Genomic DNA, 17,455 nt, shown 5'->3' with positions numbered 1-17,455 from the left:
ATAGTGTAGTCAAGCCAGGGTTGATGTGATAGGCTTGGACTTCCGATGCTCTGGTGAGCAATGTGGCCACTGACATCTGCAGCAGCTGAGGTTTTTGAACCATCTTCAAAGGCATCATGTGAATTTCTCCTAATATACACATTTTTGCAAAGCCGTTTCCCCAAATGTAATGCATTTATTAGGTTATTGCCATTAATATATGTATTTATAGGTGCGCTTTACCCTAATATAAACATCTCTGTTTACTCATTTGGCTGGAGCTGCTTTGCAAAATTCAGAGAGCTGCAAATCTCAAGAGGTTTCAGTTCATGTATTGTTTCAGAAAGTATGAATTAGGTATGTTCATCTTTAAATGTGAACTAAATTAATTTTCTCTCCTGTTCCTAATGGGTCTCAAGCTCAGCGTGTTCATTCTTCCTCTGTTTATGTGTCGTTTTGACTCTCTTAGTAACATTCAATTAGTATTCACCATGGCATTCTTCTAGAGTTGTTGTTTGGGTTGGGAGTTGGAAGCACAAAACAGTGGCTCCAGTTCTTCCTGGTGGACCAGGTGTTGGTTTCTGCTTTCTTCTCTGTGCAGCGAAGTGCTTGTCACGAGACAGGTTGTTTACATTCCACAGAGTCTGTACTGTTGGAGGTTTTTTCACGGGAACGGGAGACTGGATATGACGTACACTGGTTTCCTGTTTTTCACTGTTCTTTGCAGTTTCACTTTGTGATTCTCTCCGTGCTTTTGAGGAGAGATGACGCTTTCTCTGCTCCGGCAGAGGGAAGATGTTTTTCTGTAACTTACCAGCTTTGAAGTGTAAATAAAGTAGTATAGAGCATGTTGGCATATACTTCTCATCATTCCGCTGTGCACTGGACACTGCTTATCCCCAACATTTGGTTCCGGGCCCAGAAAAACGCAGTGTTTTGAGAATGGACTTCAGAAGTCGGGCTCCTGGCAAAGGAACAAAGGAGCAAAGAAACGGAGTGCCGGCAAAGCATCGGAACAGCGGCAGAGAGACGGAACGCACGGTATCTGCTCTGCGCGTCAAAATGATTGATGAAGGTATGTGCTACTGCTCCGGGCAGCCTGCCAGCTTCTAATTAATGGCTTTATGGCTGGACTTTGAACTTTTAATAGCTGGTTTTTGCCGTGGCACAGGCAAAAGGCTACAAGAAAAAGATTTCCTATGCTGGGGGAAATCGAAAGTAACTTTTAGAAGTGCTGTTGTTTCACAGCAGCTGCAGATGTGACGCAGCAAGAATTAAAGGGCAACATAGAGAAAGCACTTGGGGACTTTCGCTTTTGAACTTGCTTTTGGAATGCAGTTTGAAGCGGCTGCAGATAAGCAAATGCAAATAAACAGAAGAGCGGCACAGGCTCATAGGCAGAGGCTGTTTTGATTTTGCTTTTGGATTGAAGCAGCTGTACACAAACGCAGCATGTATAAAGCAGTCTGATTTAAAGCAGCAGAGATGATGCAGGAGGCAAATGCCAGAGTCATGATGGCTAGCTGCAGAAGGCTGGACAAGGAAAGTGGGGGATTTGATACCACTGATCAGCCAAATGGTCAACTCACAGTAGCCTGTGAAACTGCCATGATTCAGAATGAAGCAGATCGGCGGGGTGATAGCTGCATGGGAAAGGGGGAGTCTTCACAGACGTCATCCCATAGTGCAGTGGAACCACCAGATGGCGCCAAAGCTTTGAAGGCAGTGAAATGCTACTCGTGTGGACGTCTAGGCCATATGAAGAGGGAATGCAAATATCCCAGGACCAAGACAGAGCAGCGCAGCGAAAGCTCATCGCGTGGAAAAGGCCAGAGCAAAGGCAAAGGTCCGGTGTCCAGGACAACGCAGCACAAGGCAATGGTCTCACGCTACGCTCCAAAGGTTGCAAAGGTTGCAGAGGTTGCAGAGGTCAAGAAGACGTCTAAATCTTTCTTCGTTGTTGATTCAGCTGCAACGCATCACATGTGCAACGATAAGAGACTGTTCGTGTCTTTTACACCGCAGGAAGGTGCGATTCACCAGGCGGATGACCACACAATCCCCAGTAAAGGCTACGGAACTGTTGTTCTTCACAGTTTGGACTTATCGATACAGGATGTGCTTTATGTGCCGGATGCGAAACATAATCTGCTCAGCGTTGGACAGCTGATTGAGAAGAAGATTGACGTTTCCTTTAAGAACAATAGGTGCATCATCACTAAGAAAAATGATTATCAATTGTATGCTGAATTTGTTGGTCGTTTGTTTCTTTTGTATTATGATGATGTTGTGCAGGATGACACTTGTTGCATTGCAGGTTCTAACAAAAGTTTGCATGCAGAATGTATTCACGATTTTCACAGGAAATTTGGTCATTTGCATTTTGAGGCAGTATCTAAAATGCCTGCCTTGGTTGAAGGTATGACTATTAAACCCTGCAGGTACCACATGAAGTGCAAGGCATGCGCAGCAAACAAGGTGAAAATGGCTGCGAAAGGTAAGGTGTCTAGTAGGCAAGCTACAGAACCATACCAAATTATTCATGCTGATTTGGTTGGACCACTAGCGCCCTCTTTGGGTGGAAATAGGTACTTCATGGTTCTTGTTGATGCATTTTCCAGGTATATTTTTGTGTACAATCTCAAGCAGAAATCAGAGGCTTTTCCTAGGTTCAAGGAATTCTGTGCTTGGTTGGGAAATGTGCATGGTAAGAAGATAAAGATTCTTTTCACTGACCGGGGGGGAGAATTCACTTCTCAGCAGTTTGAAGCTTTTCTGGCTGAGAAAGGAATTCAACACGATTTGTCTAGTCCTCGCTCGCCATGGCAGAATGGACTTGTGGAACGAGCAAATCAAACATTGCTTCAAGGGTTAAAAACCTTGCTGCATGATGCAAATCTTCCAGAGAGTTATTGGGCCGAAGCTCTCTCATGTTTCACTTACAGTTATAATCGCAGGTTATCTTCAGCGATTGGTTGTACCCCCTATGAGAAGATGTTTGGCAAGAAGCCATACATCAAACACATGAAAATTTTTGGTTCGGACATGTGGGTTCACTCACCACAAAACTCCAAGTTAGACAAGCGTGGATTGCATGGTATCTTTCTAGGTTATCAGAAAGGTTCTTACAGAATAATGATGACTGACTCTAAGGAAATTAAGCTCACAAGAAGTGTTGAGTACAATGCCAAGTGGGGGGAGAATGTGGGAATTTTCCAATGTTATCCTGATGACAGTGATGAGACTGAGGATAGTCAAAAGCAACCACAACAACCCACACCCACTGATGAAGGTTCTGATTCTGAGTCTGAAACTGAATCAGATGATTCAGAGGATTTCAAGAGTGCGAAAGCCTCTATGCAACCCTCTGAAAGCTCTGATCAAGAATTGGAGGAACCATTGTTCACAATAGGTCACTTTTCTCCTAAGAAGGAAGAGGAGAGTGTTGAAGACTTAAGGCTAATTCGTAGGTCACAGAGAGCCACAAAAGGCAGACCTCCAAAGAGATTTGCTGATGAGTTTGCTAAGATAGCAGTAACAGCTGTTAAAAGCTCCAAGAAGGTTTTTGAACCTTCAAGTTTCCAAGAAATCCAGGATTTGGATTCAAAGGAAGCTGAGCCATGGTTAAATGCCATGAAGGCTGAGCTTGATTCCTTGGAAAGGAACAAAACATGGGACCTTGTTCCAGTAGTTCCAGGAATGAAATTGCTTGGAAGCAAATGGGTCTTCAAAGCGAAGACTGATCAAAATGGCAAGATAGTCAGACACAAAGCCAGATTGGTAGCCAGAGGATTTGCTCAGGTACCAGGTGAAGACTATCACGAGACCTACTCACCCACAGTGAGGTATGAGAGCATTAGGCTTATGCTCAAGCTAGCTGCAGAAGAAAATCTACACATTAGTCACCATGATGTAAATACAACTTTTCTGTACGGATCTCTAAATGAATCACTTTATATGCTTCCACCTGATGGCGTACAGGTAAAACAGGGATTTGTTTGTGCTCTGAAGAAGTCAATTTATGGTCTCAAACAAAGTGCACGGTGTTGGCACACAAAACTCACTGAAGTATTGTTTTCTCTAGGTTTTCAGCAAGGGAAAGCTGATCCATGTGTGTTTGTCAAAGAGGAGGGGCAAAAGAAATTGTATTGTTTGTTTTATGTTGATGATCTTTTATTCTTTTGGAAAGATGTCACAATGTACAATAACGCCCTAGCTCAACTAAAAGAGCACTTTGACATGAAAGATCTTGGTGAGGTAAACAACTACCTATCTCTGGAAATAGAGAGAGATCAAGATGGAAACATTCTAGTACACCAGTCACGGAAAATTGCTGATGTGTTAAGCAAACTAAACCTGATGGATGCTAACCCTGTAGACACACCGATGACAACAGGTTATCAGGTAGATGACACTGAAGAAGCATTTTCTGACACTACACTGTACAGAAGTGTGCTAGGCAAGCTAAACTTCATTGCCAGATGTTCAAGACCAGACATTGCTGTTAGCTGTAATTTGCTAAGCAGACAAGTCAACAATCCTACTGTTAAGGATTGGAAAGCTCTGAAACGCATAGCGCGGTATTTGAAAGGCACTATGCATTACAGACTGAGATTTAACAATCAGAAGTCTGGTGGTCTTGAGATATTTGCAGGTGCAAGTTTTGGAAGTGACACTACAAACAGGAAAAGTACGTCTGGAGTTTGCTATAAGTACAATCAGGGTCTATTTGATTGGTCATGCAAGAAGCAAACAACAGTTAGCTTAAGTACTTGTGAAGCTGAACTGAATGCACTGTCTTATTCACTTAAAGATTGTGAATGGTTGTTACAATTGTGCAAAGACATGAAAATTCCTGTCAAATGTCCAATCCAGGTTTACCAGGACAACAAAGCATGTTTGGCTTTGCTGAATTCTGAAGGTTGTAAGCAAAGCACGAAGCACTTGCAATTGAAATTGCAACATGCTAGGGAACGTATTCAGAAGGGACTCGTAACGGTGTCCTATATGCCAGGTAATGAAATTCCTGCTGATGTATTGTCCAAGATTGTATCAAGGGATCAACACTGTACCTATGTGCAGAAGTTGGGTTTGTACTGATATTGTACGAACACGCTGCCCAGAAATGTTCACAGAAAGGGGGAGGATGTTGGTTTCTGCTTTCTTCTCTGTGCAGCGAAGTGCTTGTCACGAGACAGGTTGTTTACATTCCACAGAGTCTGTACTGTTGGAGGTTTTCTCACGGGAACGGGAGACTGGATATGACGTACACTGGTTTCCTGTTTTTCACTGTTCTTTGCAGTTTCACTTTGTGATTCTCTCCGTGCTTTTGAGGAGAGATGACGCTTTCTCTGCTCCGGCAGAGGGAAGATGTTTTTCTGTAACTTACCAGCTTTGAAGTGTAAATAAAGTAGTATAGAGCATGTTGGCATATACTTCTCATCATTCCGCTGTGCACTGGACACTGCTTATCCCCAACACCAGGTCCAGATGGTATTCCTGAAGAACAACATTTTTACCTCTTGGCCTACAGGGTGCAATTTGGTTCCATCTTATCTCACACGCAACACTAACTTATCAGCAAACAATACAAATATGTCTAATTATGAGTCATTTGGAAAACATTTATCACAATGTTAAAAATATCAGCAAAAAACAGAAGCATGGGTGAATGAATAAGAAAACCAAATAACTTAAGAGACATGTATTTCCATAATTGTAAAACCAACCAGTGCTTTTTTCTTGGGGGGACGCATACCCCTAAACATTTTGTGAATCTAAGTTTGGCCTCATTGAGAGGCAGTATTTCAATATCAGTAGGAAAATGAGAGTACCCCTAAACATTTTTTTTTTAGAAAATGAACACTGAAAAACCAACTATTTTCTGTGTATATCATCATCTTTTCGGTATGCGATATATAAAGTGAAATTATTCATGATCTTAAAGATTATTTCCAACCACTAGCAGAATTCTCATTCTATAGCCATACTATACAAGGGAAAATCAGTAACAAGTCAAAACCCTGTGTGTGTGTGTGTGTGTGTGAGAGAGAGAGAGAGAGAGAGAGAGAGAGAGAGAGAGAGAGATACAAACAACCCAATTATATACCTTTTCTACCCATTAATCTACATAGTCTGAAACTCCAGTTGAAAATTCCAAGGAAAAACAGATAAAATAAAGGTAGCTTAACTATATGAGCCATTCAGTCAACAATGAATAGATTATGAAGATTTATTTTATTAATTTGTGTGTGTGTGTGTGTGATAAAATCAGCCAAAATCCAATGGAATGTGCTTTCCCATAATCATTTCCAGTCTAGCAAGGTGTCCATATACATTCCAAGGTTACAGCTTTCTAGCCTGCTCTTCTTAAGCAGCATAAACAGTCTACTTCATGTCCTCAATATTCATTCCAGACATGCATGTCCTATAGTAGCTGCTTTCCCAGGCATGGCTGTACAAGAACACTCTCACCAGCTGTTTCAGAGATGATTCAGAAACCTACTCTTAGTCCAAACCAAAGCGGCTGTTTTCCTTAAGTGACATGATTCAAAGTTTCAAACTATTTCATCAGATGTTTCCTTAAGTTTTAAAAATAAATTAGATAGATGGCAGATAGAGATAGATAATAAACACGCACGCACTCGCACATACAAACACTATGAGTCCTGAAATAAAGTTTCAATAAGAACATCTTTTATACACTCATATGGAAGCCTCCTTGAAATGATTTCGTTTTGCTGGAGTATACCAAGAAGGGTCTCCAGAAGTACAGATTGTGTCTTTTAATGATGAATTTTTATCACCAAAATTTTCTGAGCACTCCAAAGTCGGTCATGCGCAGTGGACCTTGTGGGTTTTTGTGTGTGTGTGATCATATACAAGAAGTTTCAGTTTTAGAAACCAATTATCAGGGTGTTTAGACATGAGCACCTCTCAAAGAATCTCCAGAGCATTCTTGAATTAAATATCCAAAAGCTGTGCCATGTCCTACAGAAATGTCCCCTGATACAAATGAATAAAAATCTGGTGTCTTCTGAGACGCATTAACTAAACCAAACACCTCAAATGCTCTCCATTTGGTATAAGCCAAATGGGACACGGTTGAAACCCATGCCATTTGCAGAGATCCTAACGTTAAATATAAAAACTGGTGAGCATTTTTAGGTGTCTTATTATGGATTTGTTTTGAGCTGAGTTTGGGAGGCTCAAGCTACATTTGTGTGTTGTTCTGTCTTGTCTAGCAGGTGAGTGTTCTGGAGAGTTCACCACAAATTCAATTTATTAAAAACATGTCTGTGGGTTGTGTATTCCAACCAAGCTTTACAAATAAGCTTTTGTTTTACTTGGGGGTCATTGCAAGTCTTACATAGAAGTCAGACATGGAACACATGAATGACGGCGGGAAAACAGTAAGTGGGCCTCACTGTAGAGCTCACTTAAACTTTTCATGCTTGCTATTCATTATGTCTTCATAGCACAGGGAATATCTAGCACTTTGGTTTCCACCGGGGAATTCATGTGGAGGCATTCAATGTAGCACAAAACTGGGTCAGCATAAGTATTTCTGCTTTCCAAATGGAACAATCTGCCCTCTCCTCTCCTCATGTGCTGTTCTGAGGGTTATTCTGATCTTGGCAGATCCAGTTTGTGGGGCACAGGAGGAAAGGGGGGGAAGGGGTAAATGCCCTGTTGCACTAGCAAAACTCGGCCTCCAGTTCAGCCGGCCCTGGAGGCGGGGACTCCTGTGCAGGCTGGGATTCCTCTGGTTCAGCCTCTGAATCGGAATCCCAGGCCATCACTCCGGGTGACCTTGGGCCAGTCACACTTCTCTGAAGTCTCTCAGCCCCACTCACCTCACAGAGTGTTGTGGGGGAGGAGGGGAAATGAGAATGTTAGCCGCTTTGAGACTCCTTCGGGTAGTGATAAAGCGGGATATCAAATCCAAACTCTTCTTCTTCTTCCCGCCCATGTTGTGAACAGAAAGGGATTAATCCGGCCCACAGACAGTCCGGGAATTAGCGTGTTTTTACATGAGTAGAATGTGCCCTTTTATTTAAAATGCATCTCTGGGTTATTTGTGGGCCATAGGAATTCGTTCATCCCCCCCCCCAAAAAAAATGTAGTCCGGCCCCCCGCAAGGTCTGAGGGACAGTGGACCGGCCCCCTGCTGAAAAAGTTTGCTAACTCCTGGTCTAATACTTTCAAGATCATCTTCTCTTGCATGAATGTACAGTGGAACCTCGGGTTACAGACGCTTCAGGTTACAGACGCTTCAAGTTACAGACTCCGCTAACCCAGAAAGAGTACCTCGGGTTAAGAACTTTGCTTCAGGATAAGAACAGAAATCGCGCAGCGGCGGTGTGGCAGCAGCGGGAGGCCCCATTAGCTAAAGTGGTGCTTCAGGTTAAGAACAGTTTCAGGTTAAGAATGGACCTCCAGAACGAATTAAGTACCGGTATGTAACCCGAGGTACCACTGTGAGTGTTTATAAAGATCTGTTTCAGAGGCGCTGCTCCATTGTCTGAGGGTTCCCCAGTACGGTATGTTCTGCTCCCTAGACAGTAGGCTTCCAGCAGCAATTTAAAAGTATTTTATTTCAGAGATCTGTTCAAATAGGATTGCTGTCTGTTGGCTTGTCTGTTTTATGGCTTTATACAACTTACATCCCCTTCTCCCCAATATACTTCCCTGAAGTATCTCGCACAAAATGAGAGAATGTAAATATTTTAAATAGCTGAGCAAATAAAATCTTTCCAGGCATTTTTGTAAAAAGGAGTGGGCACAGTACAGCAAAATAACTTTTAAGTATCATTGGTTCCAGTAGGAGACATGACATTAATGGGACTTAACTCTTGGATCAAAATCATCCTTCATTTGGTTTAAATGGCTTTACACAAACTGCTAAGTACAGTGAAAGTGCATTCCATCAGGATTAATAGGATTTAGAATGCAATACATTTGAGGTGGGGTAACTATTTATTACTTGTTCACCAAGTAGGAAACAAGTCTCTATAGCGACAGTGAAACAAAGACTGTCAAAAACTAAAGTCGCCACCAGAGGGAGCCCAAAGTGTCTCTTGAATACCTGGAGAAATCACGATGTTCTAAAGATTGCAGTTTGTCGCTTGTGCCAACAAGTATATTTTAATGTGAAGTATATTTTATAGTATTTTTAACAGATTTTTAATTTCAAGTAACAAAACAACCCTACAAGGAAAACAGAGCTTATTAGCTTTACCAAAAAAAGAAAAAAAAGAAAAAAAGAAAAATAGTGGCTGATGATTATAGTTTTTAGGAATATATTTAAAGAGCTTTTCTGTAGTAAAAATAACTATTTAATATCCAGTAGTCTAATTTCCGATAGAAAAGTTTAGGTTTGTGTACTCTTCATGATTACAGTGGCATGGTCCGAGATATTAAGAAGATCAGTCTCCGACTTGTAAACCTGAGAGATAAGGCTTTCTGTGATTAATAAATTACCCAGTCAGGGGTAATTTGTGTACCTTGCTGGCATATGTGTATAGCTTCTTAGTTCTAGCTTGGCTATGTGCTAAGTGTCAAAGTTATTGTGTTTATGTAATATTTCATAGAAGGGTGTTTTAAAAGATGGTGATTTGCACACATTTTGTGATAGTGGAGAAATTCTGCTTTTATCAAAATAGTTATTAAGTACAAGATTTAAGTCGCCACCTATCACCCCTCCGCCTTGTTTACAATAATGTAAAAATTTCATCCAGAAAGTCCACTCGTGTACTAATAGCAACCTAGAAAAGTATACCTACATCTGCAATAATGTAGGTATACTTTTTTAGGTTGCTATCAGTACACGAGTGGATTTTCTGGATGAAATTTTTACATTGCTGTAAACAAGGCAAATTTACAGCTTACATATTCCATAAATACAATGGGATTAAAATCATTGTAAGTCACATCAATATTATCAACAATAACAATATACTGAGCAATCTAGCACTATGTTAGGCCTATCTAATCCTCATTGATTTCAGTGTGAGTTGAGTGCCCCTAATTGTGCATCAGTGTGTGCAGCCATAGGGCAAACTAGAAATATTAAGTAAGTTCTAGATCAAAATAATAAACTCTCATTACTGCACATTGTGAAAATGGATGACTAAAACAGAATGCTCCTGTATTTCATCATAAGCAATAAATTCATAACATAAATTCTTGCCCAACTCCCAGTTATGAAGAAATAATAAAAGATAATTTTCCATTCCATTCCATTCCATTCCAAATCAGATTGCTTCTGATTTATATATTATCTGGTGTTCAAGAACTTAGTGAGGGGTGCAACATGTACAAACACACACACACACACACACACACACACACAGAGAGAGAGAGAGAGAGAGAGAGAGAGAGAGAGAGAGAGAGAAGTATAGCCCCTGAAAAAAATTAAACTGTGATTTTCAAAATAGGTTGCCAAAAGGAAAAATGAAATCCTTACTACAACTCTGATGGAAAGTCTGAATTTGTCAGGTTATGTTTGATACAAAGCACAATGAAGTTTTCCTTGTCTCTTAGTCTCATACATTTAAGAAATAAAATATTTTAGAGTTTAATCATTAGCTTGGAGTAAGCCCCATTTAACTCCATAGGACTTACTTCCGTGTAGAGTTATATCAAACTGCGCTGCAGCAATCTTTTTTTAGATGTAGGTTTATATGCATCATTCTGCATCAAAGGTCTCTGACTTACAATAAGAAAAGGAGCACCCAAATTCCACATTTAAGCATGAACCTATACAACCAGTCAAATAACAGGACAGTAAGAACTTCCTTAACTGAAACTGAAATCAATAACAGTAGTAAGACCAAAGAGACTAACCCAATGATGCTTTGATAAATATCAAAGTTTGCACTAGGCATTACTCTGTTGTTGGCATCTGTCTGCCTTGAAAGACAATGGAATGTGCCTCTGGGAATGAAGTCAAACTGCTGGAGAATCACAGCACCTGCTGTGGCTGAAAAGACCAGTAACTTGTAACTACTGTCTTCTGCACTGTTTTTGCTGTGTTAGCAGCACCAAAGTGGCTTCTCCAGGGCACAAGCCTAGGCAGTGTGTATGGAGTTCCTGGGCTGCCCAGACAACAAGACCCCTGCTCTCATGGATGTGGTCCAAAGGAAAGCAGAGCAATACATTTGGCACCATCTTGGCTGCAGGAGTTGCCAGAAAGAGGTGTACAAGGTGCCATCCAACCGTCTTAGAGACTCGGCTCTGGATTTGTGTAGGGTTTACTCCTTGTGTAGGTTTCTTCTGAAGATGCCCTGCAAGGCAGATTAAGAAATGTAAAGTCAAGTTTCCTCAACTCATCAATGAGGGTGTTATCAATCCCTACTTAAGGCAATTGGAACAAAATTGATGATAACACCCAGACCATCATCATTCCCCATGGTGCTGATGTAGTGCCCATAATGTAATGTAAGCAGATTGTAAAAACTAAACTATTGGGCACCAGCTTGGCCACTCTAACCAGGACACTCCAGCCAGATGAATAGTATAGTCTGTGTATCACATACTTCTGAGAGGCTTTAAAGAATGAACTCATAGGTATTCAATTCAACTTCAATCCTGCATAGTTTTTTCATCTCCGCCAAGCTAAGCAGTTGGCTCCTTACCTCTCTCGCCCTGACCTAGCCACTGTGATCCATGCGACGTTCACCTCCAGACTGGATTATTGTAACTCGCTCTACGTGGGGCTGCCCTTGAGACTGACCCAGAAACTCCAGCAGGTGCAGCGGGTGCAGAATGCCGCAGCGAGACTCCTTATGGGGTCCTCTCTGCGGGATCACATTCACCCAGTGCTATACCAGCTGCACTGGCTCCCAGTGGAGTACAGGATCAGGTTTAAGGTGCTGGTTTTAACCTTTAAAGCCCTATATGGCCTAGGACCCTCATACCTGGTAGGCCTAGGACCGCCTCTCCTGGTATGTCCCACGGAGGACCTTACGGTCTTCAAACAAAAACATCTTGGAGGTCCCGGGTCACAGAGAGGTTAGGCTGACCTCAACCAGAGCCAGGGCTTTTTTGGCTGTGGCTCCAATCTGGTGGAACGCTCTGTCACAAGAGACTAGGGCCCTTCAGGACTTGACATCTTTCCACAGGGCCTGCAAGACAGAGCTGTTCCACCAGGCCTTTGGCTAGGGCACAGCCTGACCCCTCCTTTGGCAATCCTCACAGAACTCTAGCCCAATGGTTGCCATTAATCTGATTTGAACTGATTTTAGAATGAACTGATTTTAGAATGTTGTATCATTTTACTGTTGTTAGCCGCTCTGAGCCCGGCTTCGGCAGGGGAGGGCGGGATATAAATAATTTATTATTATTATTATTATTAGTTGTACATGTTCATATTGCAAGTGCACATTGAAATATTATCCCACTAATGCAGCCCTAACAGATATCCATTCACAGAAGTGCATTCTGTGACACAAGAACCTGCCTTAATGGAAGTCAATCTAGGCCAGTCCATCAAAACCAGCAATGTTTACTTTGACTGGTAGCAGTTCTCCTGCTCTCAGACAGAAGTCTTTCAAACCACCACAGTCTTTTTTAGTTTGAGATGATAGGGACTGAACCTGGGACCGTCTGAATGCAAAGCATGTACTTTGCCAGCAAGCTATCGTCCCTCCCATTCGTCTCCTGTCCTTCCCTTTATATAACTTGCACAAAATTATTGCACAGCTGATGGAAACAAATCAGATAGAATCAGACATAATTGGAATAATTGTCCATTTTCTGAATCTGAAATGGAATATGGTGGATTACATGGTAGTCGGAGCAGTTTCTTAGATAAACAGTATGCAAGCCTTTTAAATCAAATCTATTCACATAAGCTTCAATAGATAACACAATGGATAACACTTTCATTGATGTAAGCATGGAAATCTAGCAGACGAGGTCAGCTTCATGAGTGTATTAGGCTATCACAACATAAATTGTCAGCAAGTGCAAAATAAACTGTAAGGATTTTCTCACAAAGATCACGGCAGACACATTGGCATTTTATTATTATTATTATTATAATCAGTTTTCTTCATGTGTATTTGCAATTCTGCATAGGAAAAAAAACATTCCATCAATTGAACTGAGAGCAATTATATGATCAAATGCTTACTAAAATTGCTTGCTTGCCATGATATGTCTCATGACATCTGAAATCTATAATGGGCCAAGGATAGCTCAGTTACTACAGCATGAGACACTTAATCTCAGGGTTGACAAAAGATTCCTGTATTGCTGGAGTTGGACTAGATGTTTCTTGTGGTCCTTTGAAATTCTGTGATTCTATGAAATACCATTAGCTCTAAGAAAAAGTCCCAAGGACTTTTGCACACACATTTTTTAAAGCAACAACAGCAGTTTAGGCAGGTTTGCTCTGGATTCTGGTAGGAGATTTAATATACTGACTAACAAAAAAGACATTAAGGTCTTAAAGCAAAATGTTCTAGTATTCAGGGGCTCTGATATGCATCAAAGGGTGTGTTTGTGATTTATGATTTATTTGTGATTTATCTATATACACACACACTTGCATATCTTGCTACATAATAATAATGTAAGACTGTCGTCAAGCTGCAGCTCATTTGCAGTTTAAGCAAAGTGTGGGGAGTAGGGGTTGGTGAGGTCTAGTGGCTGGGGGTTTGATGAGACAGGTTGCAACTGTTGGCAAGTGAAGAAAACAGGAGCACAGCCCCTAATACATATCACACACACACTATTTATTTATTAAAATAGTCCCATACTGCACTTCACAAAAATGATAACAGGATAGTTAGCTTATAAAAGCATGAATAAGCAGGCCTGGTTTTGGAAAATAATATTATGCTGGAGTGAGATGCACTTCAGTGCAGAGGTCTTCTCATATATGCAGAATATATATATTCCTGAAATAACTTGTTGCCTGTGATAATCTGAAATTGAAGTCTTGTAGGTGCACACAACGAAATTTAATCAACCATTTGAAAAGCAGACATGGAGGTTTGTCTTACTTACTGAGGTTGCGGACAATTGTTTTCTGTGCATCGGTTCCTTCAAGGATGTGAAGAATAACAAAATAGCTTGCTTGCGTAGCAGAAGTGAGTCATATGTGTATTGACAGCACTTTTATCTTAACAAAATGGTCTAATGCTGCATGAAAATCCTATGTAATGGTATCCCTCAAGCTAAAGTTATATTTCAGTGACTCTTCGTTTATTCTAGGTGAGTTGCTTAACAAAAAGCAGAAGAAAGCTGCTATAAGCATTGACACAAGTTAGACAAGCCACCCACTGTCAGGAGAGGAGTGGTAATGTTTTGAAATTTTGACCATCAAACACAAAATGTATGCTAAGCAACATATACCCTAAACTCAAATGGTTCAGTACACTCTTATTTTTAGGCAGCTGTGCCTAAGGAGGTTTTTTTTTTTAATAGGGCTACACTTTGCAAATAAGTTCCCCAATACATTCAAATACAAAATGCTTACTTGGTTCAATATAGCTTTCGTGTACTTTCTGAAAGGGCCGACCCCACCATTAGGCAGAGTAGTGCAGTCACCTGAAGTGTCAGATGCTAGCGGATGGGTAACAGCTGTGAGGAACTGAAGGACAGAACTGTGTGTGATGGGCAGGGGGGCTGCCTTGTCCATTTAAGCTTGCCTGTTGCCCTCAGGTGTGATAAACAGCCAAGAATGCTCTTTGGTTGCCTGATCCAGCAGGCTGTTCTTAGACTTTTATGCCAGTCTTGAAGTAAGATCCCACAGCCACTCTTGTCAGCTTCTCTACCCTTCTGGGTGAATGGGAATTGTCCTTTGCCACAGGTAGCAAAATGTTTTGGACCAGCTCTACTTTCTGATACCACTTTTGAAAATTCAAAATTTTGGTTCCTTCCACTTATTCTAAAGTCCCCTTCAGTTGCCCTCACTAACTGAGCAATAAAATGACAGAACTAGTCATAGTAATTTCAATATTTGCATTCACTGAGTTCATACCTCTAAATCTGAAATAAGGACAACTGTGGTAAGATGCTTCACATTTTGTCATGTGGATATCAGAGAAAATGGCTGAAAATGTTTAGGCAGTAGTCCTATAATATTTACTAGGGAGGACTAATCCTGGTTGAAGGCGCCAAGGGAAAACATCTCTCTACATTCTGTGTTTTGTGGGAAGGTGGTTATTGGCTTGCTTTTGTTCTGGTTTTTTATGTATCTAGTGTTCTCATTTTGTATTTTTATGTTGTGAAATACCCTGTGATCTTTGGTTGAAGGGCGCTATACAAATTAAACAAAGAAAGAAACAAGCAAACAATTTGGGGCCTTCCATTTAAAAAAACTTCTGAATCTGTAAGATGAGTAGCTTAACCCATTTTTGGGAGCTATGTGCCACGTTTTAAGAAGCATGAGGAAAGAATTGCTTGTACAATGCAGCTTTTTCAAGTTCCTCCCCAATGAGACCTCCACATCTGATCACAAGTTCTTGTTGGAATACCCCTAAGTTTCAACAACAGTTTCTTTGTGTTGAATGTTGGCACTGACTCTAATATCCAATGTGGGGGATTTCTACATTTCTGGTGTGCTTATCTACAATATATATAGGAAAGTGGTTTTTCTGTCTGTCCTCCTATGTATTTGGATGCCTCATGAGATAAGGTAAACGTAAACGTAAAGGGACCTCTGACCATTAGGTCCAGTTGTGACTGACTCTGGGGTTGCGGCGCTCATCTCGCTTTAGTGAATGAGGGAGCCGGCATACAGCTTCCGGGTCATGTGGCCAGCATGACTAAGCTGCTTCTGGCGAACCAGAGCAGCGCACGGAAACGCCTTTTACCTTCCCGTTGGAGTGGTACCTATTTATCTACTTGCACTTTGACGTGCTTTCGAACTGCTAGGTTGGCAGGAGCAGGGACCGAGCAACGGGAGCTCACCCCGTCGCGGGCATTCGAACCGCGACCTTCTGATCGGCAAGTCCTAGGCACTGTGGTTTAACCCACGGTGCCACCTGTGTCCTGCCTCATGAGATACTACTGCCCAATTTGGCATAAAAGTTCCTGAGGTGGAGGAGCTGGTTTTCATTTATGTTTGGATGTCAGATACCATTTTGAATCAAGACTGTGGACCAAAATGTGGCTTCGCCCAGTTTGCTGTGACAGTTCTAAACTGTTTTGATTTGGATGCCTTTGAAGTTATGGTTGCCCAATTTGGCATGATGTTTCCTAAGAGCAAGGACTGGGTTTTGTTCTATATTTGGATACTACTGGGTGCCCATCGTCTCAATTGATTATGGTCTGTATCCAGGTCTTGTGTTCTCTAGGTCGGGTCAGGGACCGGAGGTGGAGGCCGTAAAACTAACAAGTTACACTATATCCATTTATAAATCTCAACGTGTTTTGGTTTCTTAGAATTCCAGGTCAATGCCATGTACTTTCAGCCTATCTACTACATATTTTGTAATTGTGTGCCCATCTGCTTTCTATGCACACAATACTTCTTAAGATATTGTAACCAAATTTTGCATGATAGTTCCTGATATCAAGGAGCATGTCTATGTTTGGATACAATGGGATGCTATTTTGAATCAAGATGTCAGAGGACACCTTTAAAAATGGAAGGTTTTTTTTAGTTTCTCAGAATTCCTGAGCAACACCAGGTACTAGGCTGCTAGTGAAACAATTATAATAGCATGGTTCCTCGCTATATTTCTCTTTAAATTATAATAATTTTAAAATGTCCACCTATGCATATGAATTTGCATACTAACGTTTTCTGAAGATCTGCATTTTTATTTTGTCATCTTTTTTTGGCAATGCAGAAGTGGCCACCCCTGGATTATTTCAGAAACAAAGAAGATGGAAAGAGAACCATTTCTAACTTATTAGTTATTGCAAAACTGCTCATGGCACAATATTGAAGAACTATAATGCACCATCAATTGATATACGGCCAAATAAAGTCCTGAATATTATAGAAATGTCAGTGTTGACTTATTAAATTCAGAGAAGGAAGAATAAATTAACTCAAGAAATGAGAAAAGATATATCTTCTGCTTTGGGGAAAACATGTAAAAATAAAGATAATTGAAGAAATATTGCAAGTTTAATGGTGTTTGCTGTCAGTTTATGTCATGGATGCTCAGACTGTGACCACAGTTTAAATTTAATTTTGCAACAATGGTGAATAAAAATTAAATGTAAAAGTCATTTACTAAATAAAATTAACACTGATAAAACATAGCAGTATGAATTCCTATTGTATTAAGATGATAACTGCACCATTTCAAAAGAAAATGTTAGAAGGGGTGTCAATGGATGTTCTAATCCAATCCAAATCTTTATTACAGTCATAGACCAGCATAAGATAAAAAGCACCTCCATAGTTACATAAATGGATGTTGTTGTGGTTGCTAATATTTTGCATCGCTTTCGACAAAGCTTCTCAAAGCAGCTTACAAAATATCAAAATACAGTCATACCTTGGATC

The 17,455-nt window shown here is 40.8% G+C and overlaps 1 long non-coding RNA gene across 1 annotated transcript in view; it reads left to right on the top strand.

Moving 5' to 3' along the window:
• LOC309374721 overlaps positions 1 to 17,204 on the top strand; it is a 42,587-nt gene extending 25,383 nt beyond the window's left edge. The window contains exon 2 of the long non-coding RNA XR_014170672.1: positions 16,788 to 17,204. This is a non-coding gene — a long non-coding RNA (uncharacterized lncRNA). The remainder of the gene's footprint in view (positions 1 to 16,787) is intronic.
• The last annotated feature ends 251 nt before the right edge of the window (positions 17,205 to 17,455 follow it).

This window comes from Podarcis melisellensis (genome assembly GCF_964234715.1).
Source record: "Podarcis melisellensis genome assembly, chromosome: 7".
Taxonomy (NCBI): Eukaryota; Metazoa; Chordata; class Lepidosauria; order Squamata; family Lacertidae; genus Podarcis; species Podarcis melisellensis.
This window is presented reverse-complemented; position numbering and strand designations above follow the sequence as displayed.